The sequence below is a fragment of the Mobula birostris genome, chromosome 26 (assembly GCF_030028105.1).
Source record: "Mobula birostris isolate sMobBir1 chromosome 26, sMobBir1.hap1, whole genome shotgun sequence".
In the NCBI taxonomy this organism is placed as follows: Eukaryota; Metazoa; Chordata; class Chondrichthyes; order Myliobatiformes; family Myliobatidae; genus Mobula; species Mobula birostris.
Genome location: NC_092395.1, coordinates 4,990,060 through 5,017,914, shown reverse-complemented (window position 1 = coordinate 5,017,914; position 27,855 = coordinate 4,990,060). Strand labels below are relative to the sequence as shown.

At 43.4% G+C, this 27,855-nt stretch overlaps 1 long non-coding RNA gene across 1 annotated transcript; it reads left to right on the top strand.

Moving 5' to 3' along the window:
- The first annotated feature begins 1,233 nt into the window (after positions 1–1,233).
- LOC140188310 (uncharacterized) lies at positions 1,234–27,855 on the top strand. Its single transcript, XR_011883270.1, has 3 exons — positions 1,234–1,471; positions 25,631–25,742; positions 27,730–27,855. It is a non-coding gene; the product is annotated as an uncharacterized lncRNA (long non-coding RNA).

Sequence of the window (27,855 nt, the reverse complement as noted above, 5' to 3'; positions counted from 1 at the left end):
GTACTACTTTGTCTAGGAGGATTTGTAGGTCTTCTGCAGCGCTTGCTATTAGGGTGGTATCGTCTGCATATCTTATATTGTTGATGTTAACACCTCCAATTTTTATCCCATCTAGGTCTTCTATTTCTCTGAGAATCATTTCACTATAGATATTAAACAATTCCAGTGAGGCAACACATCCCTGTCTAACTCCCCTTTGAATTTTAGTCCAACTGCTTATACTATCATCAATTTTTACTGCTGTCGTTTGGTTCCAATATAAATTTTGAAGCAGTTGTTGGTCCCTTCCGTCAATATTTAGTTTAGCAAGAATTTGAAATAATTTTTCATGTTGCACTTTGTCAAATACTTTAGTGAAATCAATAAAACATAAAAAGACATCATTTTGATACTCAATTGCCGTTTCTGAAAGCATTCGTAGTATGAAAATTGTGTTCCTAGTTCCTCTATCCTCAATAAACCCATGTTGCAGTTTAGAAGTTTCTGGTCTTAACTTGTTTTTAATTTGACTCAGAACAATTCTGAACTAAGTCTTTATTATGTGACTCATCAGACTGATCGTTCTATAATTTTTGCAGTCAATAGTTCCAGGAATTTTTGGCAGAGTTATAAATACTGATTTCAAGAGATTGTCAGGCAATACACCAGACTCATATATGCCATTAAACAGTTCAAAAAGAATATCTATGCCCAGATCTTCTAGGGCTTGTATCATTTCTACTGAAATTTCATCAGGTCCGGTGGCTTTACCATGTTTCATGCTTTTCATTGCTTTAGTTATTTCATCTTTGGTAATAGGTAATTCAGCATTTAACAAAAATATCTCTTTTATTGCTGTGTTCATGGTTAATTTGTGACCTTTCCAATGAATGTAGTACATTTTGCTGCCTTATATTTCATGGTAACAACATTTTACAACACCAAGTATTTCACAACTTGCACTAGTATTTCCTTTCTCAAGTTCTTGTTAACTTGCTTACAACTTTTAATTGGATACACAATAACTGTAGTGTACTATAAACTCCCTGTCTGTTGACAAGCGTCTCTTATTTCATGCCTAATCTCCTCTCAGCAGTTTCCTGTTGTATTTCATCTTTCCTGTACTTGCAATATTAATCTTTTGCACCGTATTACAGTACTATGCAAACGTCTGAAGTATATATATATTTAGGGTTGTAGGGGATTCATAGCCCGTTCCTTAGTTAGAGCCTTCAGCATTTTGGGCATCGAGGGAGAGAGGAAGAGGAGAGCCATCCGCGGTACCACCAATGCGGCAGAGAGGGCCTCAAGATGGCTGTGGCTCAAAAGAGGGGAGCCATGGAGTCATAAGTAGCTAGCCACCTGGACACAAGCTGGGGTCTGATCAGCCCCGGCTGGGTCACCTGGAGGAGGTTGTATGAAGCTGAAAGACCCGAAACACCGGATGATTCCAGGAACATCTCTGAAGATGTGTCCAGAAGCATCAATAGATGTATGTACATGACAGGGTGTCTAAGACTTCTGCACAGTACTGTATTTGTCAACATGAAGTGGAGAGCCAGTTTGTAAATTTTGCAGAGCAAAGGATGTTGGGAATGGCAAGGGTGGAGTGCAGCGGAAGGGGTGTGGGTCTGGTGGCAAAGAAGGAATTCCAGGGGTGGGGGTTGGGGGTGCAGACACACCCAGCCCTGAGTCACCAGGCAAGGTCATTAGATTCCAAACAATTGTTTTGTTGATCATTACAGAACGTTCCTATGGTGCTTCCTGCTCCCTCCCCACTCCGTTCTCCTTTTCCTAACCGTCATTCCCTTCTCCCTGCCCCCTTCCCACTCTCAGTCCACGATACAGACCCATATCAGAATCACAAACCATATCTCACACACACACACACACACACACACACACACGCACACACACACACGCACACACACACACGCACACACACACACGCACACACACACACACACACACACGCTCTCTCTCTATGCCTCAGACTTTTCCACAGTACAGAATCTATTGCTCTTTCATCTTCAGCAAATCATCCACTATAAACAGGAGTGTTTGCAGATCTGAACTACTATTCAATTGCAAACAATCAGACAAACTACTCTTAATTTCTTCCACCTAACAAATTTCAACCCGGTTTTGATTTTCTCATAATTCCATGCACTATGATCTTTCCTCAAAGTTCAAGTTGAAAAGTTCAAAGTAAATTCATTATCAAAGTGCATTTATGTCACCATATACGACCCTGATATTAATTTTCATGTGGGCATTCACATTAAATGCAAAGAGACCCAATAAAATCAAGGAAAAACTGCACACAAGATGGACAAATAACCAGTGTGCAAATACAAAAAGAAAAAAAATAATAATAAATAAATAAGCCATAAGTATTGAGAACTTGAGATGAAGAGTCATTGAAAGTGAGTCCATAGGTTGTGGGAACAGTTCAGTGATAGGTGAGTGAAGTTATCCCCTCTGGTTCAAGAGCCTGATGGTTGAGGGGTGATAACTGTTCCTGAACCTGTTGTTATGAGTCCTGAAACTCCTGAACCTCCTGCCTGATGGCAGTAGTGAGAAGAGAGCAGGGCCTGGCAGAGGGGGTACCTGATGATGGATGCTGCTTTCCTGCAACAGTGCTCCATGTAGATGTTCTCAGTGGTGGAGAGTTCTCTACCTGTGATGCACTGGGCTATATCTAGTACTTTATGTTGGATTTTCCATTCAAGGGCATTGGTGTTTCCATACCAGGTCATGATGCAGCCAGACAATATACTCTCCACCACATAACACTAATATTAACATTCCCAAGCCATTCATTAATAATAATAAAATATATGCACAGTTCATTAAAAACAAATCTAAATGTAATTTGTAATTCAGTGAGCAAGATATAAAATCTTCACCTTGTTTCAATTTTGTTAACGTGTTTGAACACTGAGTGCACTGGACCCTCGGTGAATGCGACGCTACAGAAGGCTGATCATCCTAGATGGAATACATACTTTAAATTAGCATCCACTCAGTTTAGCAGTTGCTGTCTTTCCGCTCTTTTATTTGGCTACATTGTTCTTCCACATCCAGAGTTCACAATGCAGTCACTTCCTCAAAGGTGGTGGAGGGGCACTGAGCTTTGATGATCTCTTTAGCGCTCTTTTTCCTGTCAGTACATCCTGAGCTCTAAGCAAAGTCACGTAGGGGTTAAGTGTAACACTATTATCAAAGGGTTACCATATGAGGAACGTTTGAAGGAATGAAAGGGTTATTATACGAGGAACATTTGATGGCTCTGGGTCTGTGCTCGCTGGAATTCAAAAGGATGAGGGGGGGATCTCATTCAAACCTTTTGAATGTTGAAAAGCCTAGAATGAGTAGATGTGCAAAGGATTTTTCCCATGGTGGGAGAGTCTAAGACAAGAGGGTGCAGCCTCAGGATAGAGGAGCGTCATTTCAAAACAGAGATGCAGAGAAATTTCTTCAGTTAAAAGGTGGTGAGTTTGTGGAATTTGTTGCCACATGCAGCTGTGGAGGCCAGGTCGTTGGGTTTATTTAAGGCAGAGATTGATAGGTTCTTGATTGGATATGGCATCAAAGGTTACGGGGAGAAGGCCGGGAAATGGGGTTGAGGAGGAAAAAAAAAGGATCAACCATGATTGAATGGCGGAGTAGACTCGATGGGCCAGATGGCCTGATTCTGCTCCTATGTCTTATGGTCTAATTGTAGTGCCAGTTATATCAATTCCTCCACCATTTGTAAGGAATTTGTACGTTCTCCCCGTGACCGTGATTTCTCTGGGTGCACTGGTTTACTCCCACATTCCAGAGACGTACAGGTTGGTAGGTTAATTGGTCACTTCGCTGTAATTGAGTGGCGTAGCCTTGTTGAGCCGGAAGGGTCTCTAAGTAAATAAATAGTACACCAACTTGCTTGCTTTCCATGAATGATAGTAATTGCTGTTCTTGTTCGGAGTTACAGAGAAATACCATTAATCAGCAGTACCGTGAGTTTTAAGTGTTGCTCAGTGTCTGTAACCAATCGTGAAAGAATTGCTTCGAACATTGCTGCTTTACGAATTACTACCACAAAATAATTATTGATCAATTTAAGTTGGTAAATTGGTTTAATATTGTCACATTCAAAGACAAGTTTCACATTTATTATCAAAGTCCGTATACCACATATAACCATTTACCTAGATACCGTGGAAAATTTTGTTTTGTATGTCTTCCATACAGATCATTCTATTGTGTTGAGGTACTTAATTAAAAAATAATTATTTTGATAGATGTAAGGTAGTTTTAACCTTCACATCCATTGAAATGCCATTGGCATCCCAGGGCGGATATTCAGAGTGTGCGCAGCACAACTGGCAGTTGTGTTTACTGACATTTTTAATCTCTCCCTCTCCCAGTGTAGAGTGCCTTCCTGCTTCAAAACATCCACCATTGTCCCTGTAGTTAAAAAGACCAAGGTAACATACCTGAACGACTGGTGTCCTCTCGCAATCACCTCAATAATAACCAAATGCTATGAGAGGCTGGTCAAGGACTACATCTGCAGCATGCTTCCACCCACACTGGACCCCCTACAATTTGCCTACCGACACAACCGATCGACAGACCATGCAATAGCCACTGCTCTACACACCGTCTTCACACGTCTGGAGAAGAAGGATGCTTATGTGAGAATGCTGTTCTTGGACTACAGTTCAGCATTCAACACCATAATTCCTTCTCAACGAGAAGCCCAGAGATCTCAGCCTTCACCCTGCCTTGTGCAGTTGGATTCCTGTCAAATCGCAGGCAGGTGGTAAGAGTGTGCTCTCTCACCTCTGTCCCATTGACCCTCAACACAGGTGCCCCTCAGGGGTGTGTACTAAGCCCCCCCTTTACTCTCTGTACACCTATGACTGTGTCGACACCCACAACTCCAATCTGCTAATTAAATTTGCTGATGACACTGCACTGACTGGCCTATTCTCAAATAATAATGAGGCAGCCTATAGCAAAGTCATCACCCTGACACAGTGGTGTCAAGAAAACAACCTCTCCCTCAATGTCGCAAAAACAAAGGAGCTGGTTGTGGACTACAGGAGGAATGGAGACAGGCTAACCCCTATTGACATCAATAGATCTGGGGTTGAGAGCATGAACAGCTTTAAGTTTCTTGGCATACACATCACCGAGGATCGCATATAGTCTGTACATATTGGCTATGTGGTGAAAAAGACACAACAGCACCTCTTTCACCTCAGGTGGTTGAAGAAGTTTAGTATGAGCCCCCAAATTCTAAGAACTTTCTATAGGGGCACCATTGAGAGTATCCTGACTGGCTGCATCACTGCCTGGTGTGGGAACTGTACTTCCCTCAATCGCAGTACTCTGCAGAGAGTGGTGCGGACAGCCCAGTGCAGCTGTAGATGTGAACTTTCCACTATTCCGGACATTTACAAAGACAGGTGTGCAAAAAGGGCCTAAAGGGTCACTGGGGACTTGAGTCACCTCAACCACAAACTGTTCCAGCTGCTACCATCCGGGAAACAGTACCGCAGCATAAAAGCCAGGACCAACAGCCTCCGGGACAGCTTCTTCCACCAGACCATCAGACTGATTAATTCATGCTGACACAACTGTATTTCTATGTTATATTGACTGTCCTGTTGTACATACTATTTATTATAAATTACTATAAATTGCACATTGCACATTTATACAGAGATGTAATGTAAAGATTTTTACTCCTCCTGTATATGAAGGATATAAGTAATAAAGTCAATTCAATTCAGCTCAGTTCAGTTCAATTTGAACCATACCCAGAATACAGGTGAGAAAGTAGTTTTAAAGACTGTGACACATTGCAAACTTGTTAGGTTTTGGATGAAATTATTTGTAACCTTTGTACAACAATACATTTGGTGGTGTTAATAAACTCCAGAGCTCATGGTGATATGATAGATTCTTGTAATTAAGTTTGTTGTCCATGTTCCCTGCTGAAACAATAGAATGGACCCCTCCGCTAATGGTTGGGGGTCTATGGATAAAAAAGGTTGGGAACCCCTGCAATAGAGAGAGGTCCAGAGGAGGTTTATGAGAATGATCCCAGGAAGGAAAGGGTTAATGTATGAGGAGCATTTAATGGCTCTTGGCCTGTACTTGCTGGAGATGAGAAGAATGGGTGGGGGGGTGGTGCGGGCTGAGATCTCATTGAAACCTATTGAATATTGAAAGGAGCCTGGAAAGAATAGAGAGGATGTGGAATGGCCTATGGTCCTATGTCTTATGGTCTAATAACATCACTTCAGAATTATTTCCAACTATGTCAGATCCACACTCCATCTATAGCATTACTCTAAAGTATCAAATTTTCCAAAGAGTGAAGATTCACTTCCTCTTCTCCTATCTCCACCATCTCTGTTGTTGTTCTTAAACCCTATGACTAATCACAAAAGTACAGTGTATTGTGAATCTTGTAACATCCAGTAACGCCTAACTCTAATGTTAAATGAATCAGAGAAGCTCAGGAAAAGGGAATGCTGAAAGTTTGATCAAGCACAGTCTCTCTGTAGGTTTTCAATCCCTCTGCATGATGGGGTTACAGGCAGAACATGTATGTTCCATGCAGAGAGCACTAGGATTGTTCGGACCGCACTTGGAATCCTGTGAGCAGGTTTATCAAAGAAAAGATGTGCAGCCATTAGTGAGTGTCAGGTTCACAAGAATGATCCTGGGAATGAAAAGGTTAATGTATGAGGAGCATTTGATGGCTCTGGGCTTGTACTTACTGGAGCTCAGAAGAATGAGAAGAGATCTCATTCAAAGCTAGATAGAGGATTTTTCATATAGTGTGTGTGTGGGGGGGGTGTGGGTGTGTGTGTGTGTGTGGGGGGGGGTGTCTGGGACTAGAGGGAACAGCCTCAGGATAGAAGGATGTTCCTTTAGGTTAGATATGAGAAGGAATTTGTTTAGCCAGAGGGTGGTGACTCTGTGGAATTCATTACCACAAACAGCTGTGGCGGCCAAGTCAATGGGAATATTTAAAGTGGAGGTTGATAGGTTCTTGATTTGTCAGGATGTCCATAAGATCCTAAGACCCTAAGATATAGGAGCAGATGTAGGCCATTTGGCCCTTTGCATCTGCTCCACCATTCAACCATGGCCTGATCCAATTCTTCCAGTCATTCCCATTCTCCAGCCTTCTCCCCATACCCTGTGATGCCCTGGCTAATCAAGAACTTGTTTATCTCTGCCTTATATGTACCCAATGACTTGGCCACCACAGCTGCTCGTGGCAATAAATTCCACAGATTTACCACCCTCTGACTAAAGTAATTTCTCTGCATCTCTGTTCTAAAAAGACGTCCTTCAATCCTGAAGTCACACCCTCTTATCCTAGACTCCCCTACCATGGGAAATAACTTTGCCATATCTAATCTGTTCAGGCCTTTTAACATTCAGAATGTTTCTATGAGATCCCCCCTCATTCTCCTGAACTCCAGGGAATACAGCCCAAGAGCTGCCAGACATTCCTCACACAGTAACCCTTTCATTCCTGGAATCATTCTCATGAATCTTCTCTGAACCTTCTCCAATGTCAGTATATCCTTTCTAAAATAAGGAGCCCAAAACTGCACACAATACTCCAAGTGTGGTCTCACGAGTGCCTTATAGAGCTTCAACATCATATCCCTGCTCTTATATTCTGTACCTCTAGAAATGAATGCCAACATTGCATTAGCCTTCTTCACCACCAACACAGCCTGGAGGTTAACCTTTAGGGTATCCTGCACAAGGAGTCCCAAGTCCCTTTGTATCTCTACGTTTTGAATTCTCTCCCCATCTAAATAATAGTTTGCTCGTTTATTTCTTCCACCAAAGTGCATGACCATACACTGTCCAACATTGTATTTCATTTGCCACTTCTTTTCCCATTTCCCTAAACTATCTAAGTCTCTCTGCAGGCTCTCTGTTTCCTCAACACTACCCGCTCGTCCACCTACCTTTGTATCATCAGCATATTTAGCCACAAGTCCATTAGTTCCATCGTAAAAAGCAGTGGTCCCAACACCAACCCCTGTGGAGCTCCACTGGTAACCGGCAGCCAGCCAGAATGGATCCCTTCATTCCCACTCTCTCTTTTCTGCTGATCAGCCGTGCTAGTAACTCCTCTGTGCTAGTAACTCCATGTAATTCCATGGGATCTTATCTTGCTAAGCAGCCTCATGTGCGGCACCTTGTCAAAGGCCTTCTGAAAATTCAAGTGCACTACGTCTACTGCATCTCCTTTGTCTACTCTGCTTGTAATTTCCTCAAAAAATTGCACTAGGTTTGTCAGGCAGGATTTTCCTTTCAGGAAACCATGCTGGCTTTGGCCTGTCTTCTCACATACCTCCAGGTATTCTGTAATCTCATCCCAGCAGTCGATTCCAACAACTTCCCAACCACTGATGTCAGGCTAACAGGTCTATAGTTTCCTTTCTGCTGCCTCCCACCCTTCTTAAGTAGCAGAGTAATATTTGCAATTTTCCAGTCATCCGGTACAATGCCAGCATCTATCGATTCTTGAAAGATCATCGTTAATGTCGCCGCAACCTCTCCAGTTACTTCCTTCAGAACCCGAGGGTTCAGGAGATTTATCCACCCTCAGACCATTAAGCTTCCTGAGCACCTTCTCAGTCGTAATTTTCACTGCATGTACTTCACTTCCCTGACACTTTTGAATGTTTGGTATACTGCAGATGTCTTCCACTGTGAAGACTAATGCAAAATACGCCTTCAGTTTCTCTGCCATCTCTGCATCTCTCATTACAATATCTCCAGCGTCATTTTCTATTGGTCCTATATCTACCCTCTACTCTCTTTTACCCTTTAAATACTTAAAAAAGCTTTTAGTATCTTCTTTGATATTAGTCGCCAGCATCCTTTCATAATTCATCTTTTCCTTCCTTGTGACCTTCTTAGTCTCCTTCTGCAAGTTTTTAAAAGCTCTCCAATCCTCTTTCTTCCCACTAGCTTTGACTTCCTTGTATGCCCTCTCTTTTGCTTTTACTTTGGCTCTGACTTCACTTGTCAGCCACGGTAGTGTCTTCCTTTCATTCTAAAATTTCTTCTTATTTGGAATATATCTGTCATTCACTTCCCTCATTTTTGCAGAAACTCCAGCCATTGCTGCTCTGCTGTCTTTCCTGCTAGTGTCTCTTTCCAGTCGACCTTGGCCAGTTCCCCTCTCATGCCATTGTAATTTCCTTTATTCCACTGAAGTGCTGACACATTGGAATTTAGTTTCTCCTTCTCAAATTTCAAAGTGATCTCGATCATATTGTGACCACTGATCCCCAAGGGTCCATAACCTTAAGCTCTCTTATCACCTCTGGATCATTGCATTACATCCAATCCAGCACAGCCAATCCCCTAGTGGGCTCAGCAACAACCTGTTCTAAAAAGCCATCCCTTAGACATTCTACAAACTCTCTCTCTTGAGGTCCAGTACTGACCTGGTTTTCCCAATCCTCTTTCATGTTAAAATCCCCAACAATTATTATGACATTGCCCTTCTGACATGCTGCTGTTTGGAGGCCTGTATACAACCGCCATTAGGGTCCTTTTACCCTTGCCATTTCTTAACTCAACCCATAGAGACTCTATACCTTCCGATTTTTATGTCATCCCTTTCTAATGATTTAATATTATTTCTTATACACAGGACCACACCACCCTCCGCTGCCTACTAACCTATCTTTCTGATACACAGTATATCCTTGGATGTTCAGCTCCCAATGGCAACCACCCTTTAGCCAAGTTTCAGAGATGGCCACAACGTCATACTTGCCAATCTGTAGCTGAATTTCAAGATGGTCCATTTTATTTCTTATGTTGCGTGCAGTCAAATGTAACACTTTCAGTCCAGTATTTGTTGCTTTCTGTTTTAACTGCACCACGCCTCTATTGCCCTGTAAGTCATCCCTCTGGCTGTGATTATGCCTCATCTCCTGCTTGTCCTTTCTATTATCTCTGTTGCATGCTATCTTTAATTTATTTCTGTTTTCCCCTTCCTCAGCCCTATCACTCTGGTTCCCATCGCCTTGCCAAATTAGCTTAAACCCTCCCTAACAGCTCTATTAAACCTGCCTGCTAGGATATTGGACCCCTTTGGGTTCAGGTGTAACCCGTCCTTTTTGTACAGATCGTACCTCCCCCAGAAGAGGCCTCAATGATCCAGGAATCTGAATCCCTGTCCCCTACACCAATCTCTCAGCCATGAATTGATATGCCTGATCATGCTATCCTTGTGCTTGTTAGCATGTAGCACAGGCATCAGTCCTGAGATTACTACCCTGGAGGTCCTGCTTTTCAGCTTCCTACCTGACTCCCTGTATTCTCTCTTCAGGACCTTCTCCCTTTTTCTACCTATGTCATTGGCACCAACGTGTATCAAGACTTCTGTCTGTTCACCCTCTCCCTTCAGTATTCTCTGCACCTGCTCCGAGACATCCCATACCCTGGCCCCTGTCATCTGGGAGACAACACACCATGCGGGTATCTCTATCAGGGTGACAGAACCTCCTGTCTGTTCCCCTCACTATGGAATTCCCTATGACTAATGTATTCATCATCTTCTCTCCCTTCTGTACCATGGAACCAGGCTCAGTGCCAGAGACCTGATCACCGTGGTCATCCTCTGTCAGGTCACCCCCCTCAACAGCATCCAAAACGAGATAATGATTACTGAGGGGAATGGCCACAGGGATGCTCTCCACTGTTTGATCTCTTCCCATCCCTTCCTTGACAGTCACCCACTTATCTAACCTGCAGCCTCTGGGTGACCAACTCCCTGTAGCTCCTATCTATCTCCTGCTCACTCTCCCTAATAAGCTGTAGGTCATCAAGCCGCAGCTCCAGATCCCTAACACAGTCTCTCAGAAGCTGCATCTTGGTGCACCTGGTGCTGATGTGGCCATCTGGGAGACTGAAGATTCCCAGAATTCTCACCTCCGACACCCAGAGCAAAATACTAACCCTACAGACATGCTCTCTATTCCTCCAAAAAAAATGCAAGGAAAAATGAAGTCCACTTGCCTACTTACCTTGCCAAAGCCCAAATGAGCCAAAGCCCTACCACTCCATCGATGACCACTCCATCAATGACCACTCCATCGATGACCACTCCATCGATGACTGCTCCACTAGGCAGTGTCTCCCTTTTATGCCTGAACCTTCCCTGTTCTCCAACTCACGACTGATGCTCCAGTTATAATTGAGTCCCCACAAAGCTTTCCTCTTTTAAACCTCGCTCCTGGACCTGTGCACTGTCTCCTCTCTCAGAGCCCTCCAACTCACAGTTGGTGCTCTGGTCAAAGGTTTACAGGGAGAGGGCAGAAGAATGGGGCTAAAAGAGACAATGGATCAGCCATAATGGAACGGTGGTGCAGAATTGATGGACTGAATGGCCTAGATCTGCTCCTATGTTTTATGGTTTTAAGACTGAAACTGGGTCACTCGAGCCGTGAGACAGGTGGTCTGCCATTGGTGCCACTGTTGTGTCCCTCTCTTTCTGGAATTTAATTTGTTCGCTCCTTTTACTGATTTGTCAGACACCCCTCAGCCCCCACCCCCACAGCACATCATCACTGAGCCTCCCTAGCCACAGAGCTATCCATTCACACATTTCTCCATCTCTATAACTGTTTAAAACTGTTACATCTCCATGTTTCTAATGAAAGCCATCAATCTGAAATGCTAACTCTATTTCTATGTCCATTGTCCTTTACTGCTGAGTATTTCACAGTTCAACGTAAATATGTTATCAAAATACATATAAGTCACCATTTACAACCCTGAGATTTATTTTCTTGTGGGCATTCACAGTAAATACAGAGAAACAAAAAAAGGTAATAATGAATAAATAAACAATAAATATCGAGAATGAGGTGAAGAGTCCTTGAAAGTATTTCTGGCATGTTCTAATTTTATAAAGTAAAAGCAGAGTCGTTTTGTTGTACCATCAATCCACAGACTCTGAGCAGGTTTAGTTTTATGTGTTAAATGTATTACAATTGTCTTGGGAAAGAAAGGAAGTTTAAATTGAATTCCCAGTGGAAATGATGGAGATGCAAGAGACCACAGATGCTGGAATCTGGAATAACAAACAATCTGCTGGAGGAAATCAATGCGTCGAGCAGCATCTGTGGGGGGAGAAGGAATTGTTCACATTTCAGGTCAAAATCCTGCCTTGGTACCTGCCGAAATGTTGACAGTTCCATCATCAGGGACCCCCACCATACAAGTCAGGCTCTCTTCTTGCTGCTGCCATCAGGAAGAAGGTACAGGTGCCTCAGGACTCACACCACCAGGTTCAGGAACAGTTACTACCCCTCAACCATCAGACTCCTGATCCAAAAGGGATAACTTCACTCAGCTTCTCTTTGGTCCATCTTTGAAATGTCCCCACAACCTATAGACTCACTTTCAACGATTCTTCATCTCATGTGCTCGATATTTATTGCTTATATATTTATTACTATTATTTCTTTGTTTTTGTATTTGCACAATATTGTCTTTTGCACATTTGGATGAACAAATGACAAATGGCCTTTTGTTGATTGTATTATGCTTGTTATTCTGTTATGGATTTATTGAGTAGGTCTACAAGAAAATGAATCTCAGGGTTTTATATAGAGACACACTGTATATGTACTTAATAAACTTACCTGGAAATTTGAACCTTAGAATCGGAATCAGGTTTAATATCGCTGGCATATCTTGTGAAATTTGCTGTTTTATAATAAATACATAATAAAAAAACAATATATTACAATAAGAAATCTATATAAAAATTTAATTAAGTAGTGCAAAAAGAGAGCAAAAAAAAGAAAAAAAATAATGAGGTCGTGTTCATGGGTTCTTTGTTCATTCAAAACTCTGATGGTGGAGGGGAAGAAGCTGTTCCTGAAACACCGAATGTGTGCCTTTGGGCTCCTGTACCTCCTTCCTGATGGTAACAGTGAGAAGAGGGCATGTCCTGGGTGACTGGGGTTCTTAACGATAGATGCCGCTCTGTTGAGGTTTAGCCATTTGAAGGTGTCCTTGATGCTGGGGAGGCTGGTGCCCAAGATGGAGTTGGCTGAGTTTTCAACTTTCTGCAGCTTTTTCCAATCCTGTGCCGTGGCCCCTCCACACCAGATGGTGATGCAACCAGTCAGAATTCTCTCCATGGTACATCTATAGAAATTTGTGAGAGTCTTTGGTGAAATACTAATTCTCCTCAAACTCCTGATGAAATATAGCTGCTGCTGTGCCTTCTTTGCAATTGTATCGATATGCTGGGCTCAGGATAGATCCACAGAAGTAAGGTTCACATATAAGGACGCAGGAGGAAGGTCCAAGTGTTTGAATGGTCTCTCTCTCCCTCGATGCTGTCAGAGCATGGTGCTGGAGACCTGTGCCTTGGGCAAGGTTTAATCAACATGATTTCTGTAGTTCATGTAATGGTGTGCCTCTGGTTTCTGGTGGCTTCTTTCTCTGCGTTATTTTGGGCGACTTTGATCAGTGCAGATAACAAACAAGCATCACCAGAACTAGAATTGAGCTGAAATGAATATGCCTGGACTCTTTTGGTTTTGTGTTTCTATATTCCATTGCTGTCGCTGTTTGCTGTTTGCATGATTTGTTTATTTTGCACATGGTGAGGGGGGTTGTCTGATATTTCTCTTAGAGTGACTTCCATGGAATTCCTTTGTTTCATTGCTGTCTGTGTGAAGATGAATCTCAGGGTTGTATACAGCATAAATTGATAATGAATGTAAATATACTATGAATGCTTGACGATTTTCCTCCAGTTTATGTTTTTTAGACATTGTTTCAGGGTCCTACAAGCTGACTATGTAACAGCAATGGCTGCACCAGTAATTAGAAATTCCATTTACTGGAAAGTCTCAAAAGTGGGTCCTGGACAGATGTGCTATACAGAACTAGCCAACTGCAACAGCAGAGCAACATACACCAGGTGGCTTCAGTCTTACAGAGAGAGAGAAAAGAGCAGTCTTCTGCCTGGTACAGTAACATGATATTACTTTTAGAATGAATAATTTAATGGAATAAGTAACCCTGTTTAAGATGGTGCTACTGATGATGGGTAACATCAAAGTTGCTGGTGAACGCAGCAGGCCAGGCAGCATCTCTAGGAAGAGGTACAGTCGACATTTCAGGCCGAGACCCTAATGATGGGTGACAGCTTTCTGGCAGTTCATAAAGCAAGAAATACAATTGAATGCTTTATTAAAAATACTTTATCTGTGGAAAATTGAGGTAAACTGTCACTGCAAACAAGAGGCAAGTGAAGGCGAGGCTGACTCGAGGGTCGAGGCTTGTGAGTATGTGGCGAAGTTGGAGCGAGGTCAAGGCGGAGTGGTTGGACCGAGGTTGAGGTAAGTTCGAGGTGCAGTCAGAGACGGAGCCAGAGTTGGAGTGAGCGGAAGGGAGGGGTTTTGGACCCCTCCACCTAAATGGGACTGAGGTGGATCAATCTAAGCACAGGGTCGATTTGGAAATGTCAGTTTTGGGCCAGAACGTGGCAGCAGAGACCAGGCCCAAAGCCTATCAATGTAGCAGGGCCTGTGTCCTAGTGCAGGTGACGAGCTGGTGTTTGGACAAGTTAAATGTCAGGCCTGATAGACTGAAAAGGCAGGGTGTGGGGACTGGAGGTGAGGGTCTGGACAATTCTGCTTGCTGCTCTGCCACATTTACTCCACCTTCCTCGGAACTGAGGCTGAGGTGTGGCTGTGGGTCCGCTCTGACTGCCCCAGGCTGTGGGCCCGCTCTGACTGCCCCAGGCTGTGGGCCTGCTCTAACTGCTCCAGTGTCTGTGAGCTTCACAACGATTTGCCCCACTGTGTGATGAACTGATGCTGAGTCTGAGGGCTTATTCCAAGCTTTGGGTCTATGTACTCACTTTAGTTTGTGAATGCAGTTGCTTGCTTTTATTGTTTGTGTGATTTGTTCTTTTTTCCTCCCTCTGCACATTGGGTGTTGATCATTTGTTTTACAAACATGAGAAAATCTGTAGATGCTGGAAATCCAAGCAACACACACAAAATGCTGGAGGAACTCAGCAGTCCAGGCAGCATTTATGGAAAAAAGTACAGTTGACATTTTGGGCTGAGACCCTTGGGCAGGACTGGAGAAAAAAAATCTGAGGAGTAGATTAAAGGAGGGGAGAGAGAAACACAAGGTGATAGGTGAGGCTGGGAGGGGGAGGGATGAAGTAAAGAGCTGGGAAGTTGATTGGCGAAAGAGATACAGGACAGGAGAAGGGGGAGTCTGATAAAAGAGGACAGAAGGCCATGGAAGAAAGAAAATGGGGGAGGAGCACCAGAGGGAGGTGATTTAAAGTTTCTTGTTTTGTGACTGCCTGTAAGCAGTCAAATCTCAATGTCGTATAATTTATACAGACCTTGATAATAAACTTACTTTGAACTAACTAAATTCATTTCATGGCGCTGAATACCTTCACTTTTAAGGACTCTTCATCTCATGTTCTCGATATTTATTGTTATTTTGCATGTTTTTTCTTTTGCTTCTTTGTATTTACTGTGAATGGCCTCAGTAAAATGAATCTCAGAGTGGTATATGGCGACATATATGTACTTTGAGAATAAATTTACTTTGAACCCTTCGTGGCCTTTATACCTTCATTGGCAACGCTGGTGGAAAGAAGGAACATTGGCATTTCACATTGGAGACCTTTCGTTAGAGATGAACTTTGGTGATGGCCCAAGGAAGTGAGTTAACCACAACTACACATAAACACCAATTGGCTGGAATGTGTGCATTGTCATCTGCGCGATTGCCAACTTCTTTCAGCTGCTCACCTGCGAGGGCACCCAGACTCTGCAGTAAAGACCGTGGTTGTGACAGAACTCTGTTTCTCTTTCCACTGATGGAAATATTTATAGTATTTTCTATTTTAAAGAAAAAATAGCCAGGCATCTGAAAAGAAATGGATCCATCAGGCAGACACAGCATGGTTTCAGCAAAGGCAGGTCCTGTTTGACAAACTTACTGGAGTTCTTTGAGGATATAATGTGTAGTGGATTGAGGAGAACAGATGGACGATATTTACTTAGATTTTCAGAAGGCGTTCGATAAGATGCCACGTAAAAGACTTATCCATAAGATAATGATGCATAGGGTTGGGGTGATGTGTCAGCATGGACAGAGGATTGGTTAACTAATAGAAAGCAGAGAGTTGGGTGTTACTCTGGCAATCAGTGGTGAGCGGTGTGCCACAGGGCTTGGTGCTGGGCCTGCAACTGTTCACAATATACATGAATAATCTGGAAGAGGGGACCGAGTGTAGTGTATCTAACTTTGCTGATGATACTAAATTAAGTGGAAAATCAAATTGTTCAAAAGATTTGGAGAGTCTGCAGAGAGATATAGATAGGGCAAGGGTCTGGCAGGTGGAGTACAATGTTGGTAAATGTGAGGTCATCCACTTTGGAAGGAAAATAGAAGAGCAGATTATTGTTTAAATGGTAAAAAATTACAACATGCTGCTGTGCAGAGGGACTTGGGAGTGCTTGTGCATGAATCACAGAAGGTTGGTTTGCAGGTGCAGCAGGCTATCAAGAAGGCAAATGGAACATTGTCCTTCATTGCTAGAGGGATTGAATTTAAGAGCAGGGAGGATATGCTGCAACTGTACAGGGTACTGGTGAGGCCGCACCTGGAGTACTGTGTGCAGTTCTGGTCTCCTTACTTGAGGAAGGATATACTGGCTTTGGAGGCAGTGCAGAGGAGGTTCACCAGGTTGATTCCAGAGATGAGGGGTTAGACTATGAGGAGAGATTGAGTCACCTGGGACTGTACTTGCTGGAATTCAGAAGAATGAGAGGGGATCTTACAGAAGCATATAAAATGATGAAAGAGATAGGTAACATAGAGGCAGGAAAGTTGTTTCCACTGGTAGGTGAGACTAGAACTAGGGGACATAACCTCAAGATTCGGGGGAGTAGTAGGATGGAGATGAAGAGGAACTGCTTTTCCCAGAGAGTGGAATTCTCTGCCCAATGAAGCAGTGGATGCTACCTCAGTAAATATATTTAAGACAAGGTTGGATAGATTTTTGCATAGTAGGGGAATTAAGGGTTATGGAGAAAGGCAGGTAGGTGGAGATGAGTCCATGGCCAGATCAGCCATGATCTTATCGAATGGCAGAGCAGGTTCGACGGGCCAGATAGTCGACTCCTGCTCCTATTTCTTATGTTCTTAATATGGATGGAAACATCAGTCAAAATAAATCTAAGCTCATTATATCTTAGCGCAAAGAAACAGAAGTAGTGTAACAATATAAAATGTTCATACCATCGATCTCCAGCCTGACAGCACGAATATCCTTCTGGTAAAAAAATACTTTTCCTCCCCCTCCCCTCTTCTTCTATTCCCTGGCCTGCCCTGTTCCCTCTTCTCACCTGCCTATCACCCCCCCACCTTGGGTTCCCCTCCTCCTTCCCCTTCTCCCATGGTCTACTCTCCTCTCCTGTCAGATTCCTTCCTCTCCAGCCCTTTACCTTTCCTACCTACCTGGCTTCACCTCTCACCTTCTAGCTATACTCCTTCCCACCCCCACCTTTTTATTTTGGCATCTTCTCCCTTCTGTTCCAGTCCTTATGAAGCGTCTTGGCTCGAAATGTTGACTGTTTATTTACTTCCATAGATTCTGCCTGACCTGCTGAGTTCTTTCAACATTTTGTGTATATTGTTCTGGATTTCCAACATCTGCTCATTGCCTCGGGTTAATATAAAATATTTACTGCATTTGAGAGATTCCTTTTGCTTTTTCCTGCTTTTATATCAGACTTCTAACATTATAGCTTTTATTATTCTCACCTGTACTGTTCAATTATCAAATATTTGTGTAAAGAAAAGTTAATTTTTTAGCATCCCTCCAAAACCAGAAACTTTTGGCATAAATATTTATATTATTTCGCAAATTCCATTTCATTGCAAACTGCTATCATTTTGTGAGAACTGCAAGAAGTTAACCCACTGAAGTTCACCATGTGATGTATAAGACGACAGTGTTTTTAACCCTGAAGTGGGCTCTCAAAAGCCACAATGTTATGCTTTACTTCTGACGAATAGTGCTATCACTTTGTGGGAGCTGATACTAGTTAACCCACTGAAGTTCACCATGTGATGTATAAGACAACAAGGTTTTTAACCTTGAACTGGACTCTCTAAAGCAGTTGTGCTATTCTCTATTTCTGGCAGTAGGTGGCAGCGGTGTGCCATTGATTTGCAGTGAGTAGGCGTGGCAATAGGGAGAAATGAAGTAATATTTTTACAAGAATCATAGGTCATTATGATTAATCCATAAATTCCATCCTCCCACATGTGGTTAGGCACAAGTCGCACATAAAAGAAATTTCACTCAGGGTTGTAATGTACAATCTGCTCAGGATCTTTTTTGTGGGCCGTGGTAGCTAGCGTGACACTGTTTCAGCTCGAAGCATCGGAGTGTGGAGTTCAGTTCTGGCGTCCCCTTTAAGGGGCTTCAACGTTTGTACGTGGAATGCATGAGTTTCCTCTGGGTGCTCCAATTTCCTCCCACAGTCCGAAAACATACCGGAGTCCTTCCAGGTGAGGCGACACTTCACCTGTGAGTCGGCTGGGGTGATATACTGTGTCCGGTGCTCCCGATGTGGCCTTCTATATATTGGCGAGACCCGACGCAGACTGGGAGACCGCTTCGCTGAACACCTACGCTCTGTCCGCTGGAGAAAGCAGGATCTCCCAGTGGCCACACATTTTAATTCCACATCCCATTTCCATTCTGATATGTCTATCCACGGCCTCCTCTACTGTCAAGATGAAGCCACACTCAGGTTGGAGGAACAACACCTTATATTCTGTCTGGGTAGCCTCCAACCTGATGGCATGAACATCGACTTCTCTAACTTCTGCTAATGCCGCACCTCCCCCTTGTACCCCATCTGTTACTTATTTTTATACACACATTCTTTCTCTCACTCTCCTTTTTCTCCCTCTGTCCCTCTGAATATACCTCTTGCCCATCCTCTGGGTTCCCCCCCCCCCTTGTCTTTCTTCCCGGACCTCCTGTCCCATGATCCTCTCATATCCCTTTTGCCAATCACCTGTCCAGCTCTTGGCTCCATCCCTCCCCCTCCTGTCTTCTCCTATCATTTTGGATCTCCCCCTCCCCCTCCCACTTTCAAATCTCTTACTATGTCTTCTTTCAGTTAGTCCTGACGAAGTCTCGGCCCGAAACGTCGACTGCACCTCTTCCTAGAGATGCTGCCTGGCCTGCTGCGTTCACCAGCAATCTTTGTGTGTGTGCTTGAAATTCCAGCATCTGCAGATTTCCTCGTGTTTGGGTAGTTGGTTCATTGGTCACTGGAAAATGTCCCGTGATTAGTCTCGAGTTGAACTGGGTGATTGCTGGGCAATGTGGCTCGAAGGGCCAGATGGGCCTATTCTGCGATACATCTCAAAATAAAAATAAATAAAACTAAAACACAAAACATCCCGCAGATGCTGGAAATATGGATCAGCACACGTAAAGTACTGGAAGAACTCAGCAGGCCAGGCAGCATCTGTGAAGGAGAACAGTCAGCATTTCAGACTGAGACCCTTCATCAGTCCTAAGCATTGACTGTTCATTCTCCTCCAGATGCCTCCTGACCTGCTGAGTCCCTTTAGCATTTTGTGTGTGCTTGAGGAACTCAGCGGGTCAATTCTGATACAAAGCATCGACAATTCCTTCTCCCCCCACAGATGCTGTTCAACCTGCAGACCCCTTGTTGCTCCAGATTCCAGCAACGGCAGTGTCTACGGATCGTGAGTCCCATATCGAAGGGTAGATGGAGTCAGTCCAGAGGGGGTTAATGAGAATGATCCCAGGAACGAAAGGAGCTAACACGAGGGGTGCTTGATGGCTCTGGGCCTGTACTTGCTGAAGTTCAGAAGGATGAGGGAGGGGAAAGTCCTGGATAGAGTGGACATGGAGAGGATGCTTCTATTAGTTCTTCAGCCAGAAGTTTGTGAATCTGTGGAACTCATTGCCTCAGATGGCTGTGGACGACAAGTCACTGGGTGTTTTCAGGTAGACGCTGATAGGTTCATGATTGGTGAGGGGTTAAAGGTTACGGGGTGAAGGTGGGAGAATGGTGTTGAAAATAAAATCAGAAATTATTGATTGTGACTTTGTATCTATTCATCAATTATAAATCCATTCAATGGTGAGAATCTGTTCAGAGGGTCTGCAGTTTCCTGTCATCTATTCACAACACTATCACTTCAAAATGACAGAACCTGTATTTATATGGAAATTCCCAATCCTCACAACAAGAAATCTCAATACGTTAGTTTAGAAGTATAATCGCATTAGTTTTATAACCAACAGATACAAAATGCTGGAGGAAGTCAGCAGGTGGGCAGCATCTATGGAAGTGAATAAACAGTCATTTTTTTCAGGCCGAGACCCTTCATCAGGACTGGAAAGAAAGAGGGAAGAAGTTGGAATAAGGTGTGGTATTCTGGATGTTTCCCCTTCCTTTCCAGTCCTGATGAAGGTACTCAACCTGAAACATTGACTGCTTATCTCTATCCATAGACACTGCCCGACCTGCTGAGTTCCTCCAATGTTTGGTTTGTGTTACGTAAGATGTCCAGCATCTGCAGGATTGTTTTATGAACAACCATGGTAGCTTAGCGTTTAGCACGGCGCTATTACAGTTTGGGGCGTTGGAGTTTGCCGATTAATTCCAGCATCCTCTGTTAGCAAGTTTGTAAGTTCCTTCCCGTTTGCACATGGGTTTCCTCTGGGTGCTACAGTTTTCACCCACGGTCCAAAGACGCACTGGTTAGAGGGTTACTTGGTCTTTATAAGTTGTCCTGTGACTTGGCTAGGGTTAAATCGAGATTGTTGGCTTGTGCGACTCGTTGGGCCGGAAGGGCCTGATTTGTGCTGTCTCTCTAAATAAAATGAATAAAGGATTTCCAGAAGTCTCACAAGCAGTGAAAGATAGAATGGTATATCTTGTGATGCACTCAGGTACATCATCAGTGATGTAACCCGGGGTCGCAGATGTGTTTCGGGTCTTTCAACATCAGACACCCTTGCCCGGACAGCCCAGCTGGGGATGACTAGGCCTCGACTTGTGTCTGAGTAGCATTCTGCCACGGATCACTCCTCCTGGCCCACAGCCATCCTGAAGCTCGCTCTACTCCATTGTGTGTTCCTGATGGCTTTCCTCTTCTGGGCTCCAGAGATGCCCATTCAGCTGCAGGCTCCGCAGAGAGATTGACCAGCAAACCCCCTGCAGCCCACCTCTATGGGCACACAATGTGCCCACCACCCCTCGGTGCAGCAAGTCTTGGTACTTTGTCTTTTTCCGTTCATGGGCCTCCTCCGCCTGGTCTTCCCAGGGAATGGTCAGCTCCAACATGGCCACTGGTCCAGATGACTCTGGCAGCAGCACTACGTCTGGCCTAAGCATTGTCGAGGAGATGTGCTCAGCGAACCTGAGCCGTTTCCCCAGGTCGGCTCTTTGCTCTTCCTACGAGGCCGGCATGCTCCTTCGATTGGATTTGAGCCTTCTCCCCGCCTTGATAAAAATAATGATTTACTTGAAGTTGGTGCATTGGGTGTGGAAGAGACATCACAACATTAAGCCAGCTAATACATTTTGAAAGAGAAAACTTATTTCATCTCAAAATTGGAAAATGCCAGCGACTCTGAGCTATTTTTATTTCTACTATTTTCTGTTCCTGTTTCAGAATTCCATCACGTGCATTTTTTTTACTATTTAATTAACAGTTTGTCTGCAGATTGATCACAAGCTTGTACCCGGTCAGACATAACATCTAATTCCTGGGCCAACTAGACCAACTTCTGTGGCAACACCTGGTGATTAACCTGACTCTGCTGTGATAAAAGGACACAAGACATATTTTGAACAGCAATTATTCATTACATCCGGAGTAACAATTATTTTGTTCTCCTTTATACTTGAGTACTGGAAATGACATTAAACACACTGGAATCTTGAATACAGAAGGAGTTTAGAGTGAGATTTACACTGAGGTATGGTTTGTTCTTCTCAGGAACCTGAGCAAACCTTTAACTGTAATTCCATAGAAACACAAGAGATTCTGCAGATGCTGGAAATCCAGAGCAAAAAACACTGGAGGAACCCAGTAGGTCAGGCAGCACCTATGGAGAGGAATGAAGAGTTGATGTTTTGGGTCGAGTACTGATGGAAGGACTCGGACCAAAATGCCGTTGTTTATTCCCCTCCATAGATGCTGCCTGCCCAGTTGAGTGTAACACTGTAATTGCTGAGAATCAGTTTGATTATCACTGACTTTTAGTATACGGCATGAAAATCGTTGTTTCGTGGCATAAGTACAGAACAAATATATAAAAATCTATCACTTTAAAAAATAAACAAATAATGCAAAAAGGAATAATGAGGTTGAGTTCATGGACCGTTCAGATATCTGATGGTGGAGGGGAAGAAGCTGTTCCTGATTCACATCTCCAAGCCAAATTGATTCCACTGTTTAATTCTGCCTGAACATGTTGTTTCATTAAACAAATAAATATTTTTATTAGTTCAATGTCTTTAACAAATCTACTGTAAGTGGCAATGCAGAAAAGCAGCAGAAATTTGGTCTTCAGGCTCCTGCATCTCCTCACTGACAATAGATTGCTGGTTAGAAGTCTGTGATTTAAATCTGTTAACACTGCAGTACAGTCAAGCACAAGGAGCTTTTCACCCTTCACCGCGTATCGCTGGCAAATGTCATGAAATTTGTTGTTTTGCGGCAGCAGTACATTACAATACATAATAATAAAAACTGTAAGAAGTACATGTATGTATGTATCTATGATCTATATATAGGTTATCCGTCATATATTTATATAACTAAATTATATAAGTGATTCACTATCAATTACTCCAAAAGACTGGAAGTAGAGTAAATACTGAAAGGCTTTTATTAGCGGTGAAATGTGACCTTGACCATGCTGAGTGTCTGCCCTGGACTGAGAGGAAGCAGTTTACAGGGGCGTGGCTGCGTTCACCTGCAAACAGCTACTTGGAGCCACAGATGAGAGCTAAGTGTCCAGTGGGGTCCAAAGGTGAGTGAGCTGCCCTGAAGTGGACATGACAAGCTCCTTCACCAGACGTGCCTGGTCACACCATATAGCCCGCAAGAGAAACTCGCTGTGAAGTGTCTAGGACAGTGATATGACGGATCTAAGCCAAGAATTTGCTTTCAACGCAAGAAGAATCCTACAAACAGCAGGGCAATCCCAGACATTTCCAATTTCATAGAAACATAGAAAACCTACAGCACAATACAGGCCCTTCGGCCCACAAAGTTGTGCCAAACATGTCCCTACCTTAGAAATTACTAGGATTACCTATAGCCCTCTATTTTTCTAAGCTCCATGTACCTATCCAAAAGTCTCTTAAAAGGCCCTATTGTATCCTTCTCCACCACCGTTGCTGGCAGCCCATTCCACACACTCATCACTCTCTGCATTAAAAAACCTTATCCCTGACATCTCCTCTGTACCTACTCCCCAGCACCTTAAACCTGTGCCCTCTTGTGGCAACCATTTCAGCCCTGGGAAAAAGCCTCTGATTATCCACACAATCAATGCCTCTCATCATCTTATACACCTCTATCAGGTCATCTCTCATCCTCCGTCGCTCCAAGGAGAAAAGGCTAAGTTCACTCAACCTATTTTCATAAGCCATGCTCTCCAATCCAGGCAACATCCTTGTAAATCTCCTCTGCACCCTTTCTATGGTTTCCGCATCCTTCCTGTAGTGAGGCGACCAGAACTGAGCACAGTACTCCATGTGCAGTCTGACCAGGGTCCTATATAGCTGCAACATTACCTCTCGGCTCTTAAATTCAATCCCACGGTTGATGAAGGCCAATACACCGTATGCCTTCTTAACCAAAGAATCAACCCGTGCAGCTGCTTTGAGCATCCTATGGACTCAGACCCCGAGATCCCTCTGATCCTCCACACTGCCAAGAGTCTTACCATTAATACTATATTCTGCCATCATATTTGACCTACAAAAATGAACCACTTTGCACTTATCTGTGTTGAACTCTTTCTGCCACTTCTCAGCCCAGTTTTGCATCCTATCGATGTCCCGCTGTAACCTCTGACAGCCCTCCACCCTATCCACCACACCTCCAACCTTTGTGTCATCAGCAAACTTAATAACCCATCCCTCCACTTCCTCATCCAGGTCATTTATAAAAATCACGAAGAGTAAGGGTCCCAGAACAGATCCCTGAGGCACACCACTGGTCACCAACCTCCATGCCGAACACGACCCGTCTACAATCACTCTTTGCCTTCTGTGGACAAGCCAGTTCTGGATCCACAAAACAATGTCCCCTTGGATCCCATGCCTCCTTACTTTCTCAATAACCCTTCAATGGGGTACCTTATCAAATGCCTTGCTGAAATCCATATACACTGCATCTACTGCTCTTCCTGAAAATTTCCTGAAAAAGTATTTGCAAACATTGCCATAGATAGTGAGGTGCTACTGCAGCTTGGGGTGACAGAATTCTGAGTTCAATTCCCGTGTCCTCTGTAAGCAGGTTTGTACATTCCTTCCCATGTGCGCGTGGGTTTCCTCGGAGTGCATCAGTTTCCTCCCACGGTCCAAAGACGCACTGGGTAGTAGGTTAGATGGTCATTGTAAATCATCCTGTGTTATTTCATTGCTATATTTCATTAGGAGTCTGAGGAGATTTGGTTTGTTAACTAAAACACTTGATAACATCTCCCGTTGTACTGTGGAGAACATTCTGACTGACTGCATCACCAGCTGGTCGGGGGGGTGGAGGGGCGTGCTTGTGCACAAGATCGAAATAAGTTGCAGAAACTTGTAAAGATTAGTTATCCTCCATAGTATCCAAGCCATCTTCAAGGAGCGGTGCGTTAGGCAGGCAGCATCGATCATCAAGGACCCCCCACCACCCCTCTTCACACTGTCACCATCAGGCAGGAGGTGCAGAAGCCTGAAGGCACACACTCAGCGATTCAGGAACAGCTTCTTCCCCTCTGCCATCCGATTCCTAAATGGACATTGAACCCGTGAACACGACTTCACTACTTCCTCATTGCTGGTTTTTTTGCACTACTATTTTAGCTTAACAATTTAATAGACGTATATATGCTTACTGTAATTCAAGTTTTTCTCTATAGTCATTTATCATATATTGTGTTGTACTGCAGCTGTAAAGTTAACAAATTTCATGACATATGCCAGTGATATTAAATCTGATTCAGCTAGGGTTAAATCGCTGGGCTGCTGGATAGCGTGGCTCAGCAGACTGGAAGCCCCTGTTCTGTGCCGTATTTCCATAAACAAACAAACAAACAAGTAAGTAAATAAGGTTACCCAGACTCCAAGTCAAATTCATTCCAATGTCTAATTCTGCCTGAACATATTGTTTCATTAAAAAAACAAGTATTTTTGTTAGCTCAATGTTTTTCAGAAGCATACTGAATGTGACAACGCAGAACAGGAGCTTATTGAGATGATTAACCATGAACTGAATTCCTATATTAATTTTGATTCTATAGCCTACAGAGTACAGATGAGAGAAACTAGCTGCTCTGAGGCCACACTGCCAGTGCAGTCCCTATCCCATCCAGTGAGGTGGCGAGATATACCTGTGCCCAGATAAAGAGTTTGGTAAGTATGCTACTGCGATTGCTATTGGCTGAATGCAAGAGGTCGTATGCACCACACACTTAGAATGAATATTGGTTTGCGTTTAATGCAGTGTCAATAACCAGAATGTTCCCAGCGCTGCAGGAGTTAAATTACAAGGTGAGATTACCCAAACTACACTCTATCTATTTATTTATTTGAAGATACAACCCCTTCCGGCCCTTCCATCTACGCTGTCTGGCAACCCTCAATTTAACCTGAGCCTAAGCATGGGACGATTTACAATGACCAATTGGCCTAGCAACTGGTACGTCTTTAGACTGTGGGAGGAAACCACAGCACCCGGAGGAAACCCACTCATTCCAAAAGGAGGCCATACAGAGTCCATACAGGTGACGCTCTGACCTGTACATGTGTTGCAATAACCGCTACACTACCGTGGTGCAAAGTTCTTCAGTCCTTAGAATTTAACTTCAACTCTCCATTCTGAGTTTTGCCTCTGATCGATTTGTTAAACTTTGTGGGTGGTGTTTAAGAAGTACTCCACCCATGAAGTGCTTTCAGCTAGGGCAGGTAAGATCTCTAGGCAGAGAGCTCAATGTCAGTAAGACGAAAGAGCTGATTGTGGACTTCAGGAAGGGTAAGATGAAGGAACACATACCAATCCTCATAGAGGGATCAGAAGTGGAGAGAGTGAGCAGCTTCAAGTTCATGGGTATCAAGATCTCTGAGGATCTAACTTGGCCCCAACGTATTGATGCAGTTATAAAGAAGGCAAGACAGTGACTATACTTCATTAGGAGTTTGAAGAGATTTGGTATGTCAACAAATGCACTCAAAAACTTCTAGAGCTGTACTGCGGAAAGCATTCTGACAGGCTGCATCACTGTCTGGTTGGTAAGGGCGGGGGAGCCACTGCACAGTACTGAAAGAAGCTGCAAAGGGTTGTAAATTTAGTCGACTCCATCTTGGGCACTAGCCTACAAAGTACCCAGGACATCTTCAAGGAGCAGTGTCTCAGAAAGGCAGTGTCCATTATTAAGGACCTCCAGCACCCAGGGCATGGCCTTTTCTCACTGTTACCATCAGGGAGGAGGTACAGAAGCCTGAAGGCACACACTCAGTGATTCAGGAACAGCTCTTTCCCCTCTGGCATCTGTTTCCTAAATGGACATTGAACCCATGAACACTACCTCACTTTATTAATATATATAATTTCTGTTTTTTGCATGATTTTTAATCTATTCAATATATATAATGTATTTATTTATTTATTATTATTATTATTTGTTTTCCCCTTCTTCTATATTATGTATTGCATTGAACTGTCGCAGCTAAGTTAACAAATTTCACAATAATAACCTGATTCTGAGAACAAGCTAATGTCACCGTTGGGCACCACTAATGGGGACAACGCAAAGGCGTAGCAGCTAGGATGTACCTTACATTACCTTACATTAATTAATATAATGATAATAATTGAAATATTTTATAAAGTGCCTTCTGTTTACATTATATATAAATGATCTGTTCTATTCAATAAAAGTGCCATGGAAGTATTGTGGTTAGCACAACACAATTACTACTTGGGGTGTTCCAGAGTTCGGAATTCAATTCCAGTGCCACCTGTAAGCAGTTTGTATGTACTCCCAGTGGCCATGTGGGTTTCCTCAGGGTACTCCTGTTTCCTCCCACAGTCCAAAGGCGTACTGGTTAGTAGGTTAATTGGTCATTGCAAATTGTCCTGTGATTAGACTAGGGCTGGACAGATGGGTTGCTGGGTGGCGTGGCCTGAAGAACTGGAAGGACCTGTTCTCCACTGGATCTCTAAATAAATAAATAATAGACAGGAAAATAAAATAAAATTTTAAAATATTTCTAACAATTAATAATAGAATTATAAATTAATAAAAATAAATAACATTTAATATTTCACAGCAGCATTTTTATCTAACGCAATGTTTTCCTGATAACATCATGATAATTGCTTCTTGTTTTCTTCTTTCAGTTGTTGGACGTCACAAATTTGACAGCGACCATGTTCCAGGCAATGCTGGGCAACGTCCTCGTCTCGGCACCTCCTCATGGGTGCTCAGCTAACAACTACACCTTTCTTGGGAACTTTGCATTGAAA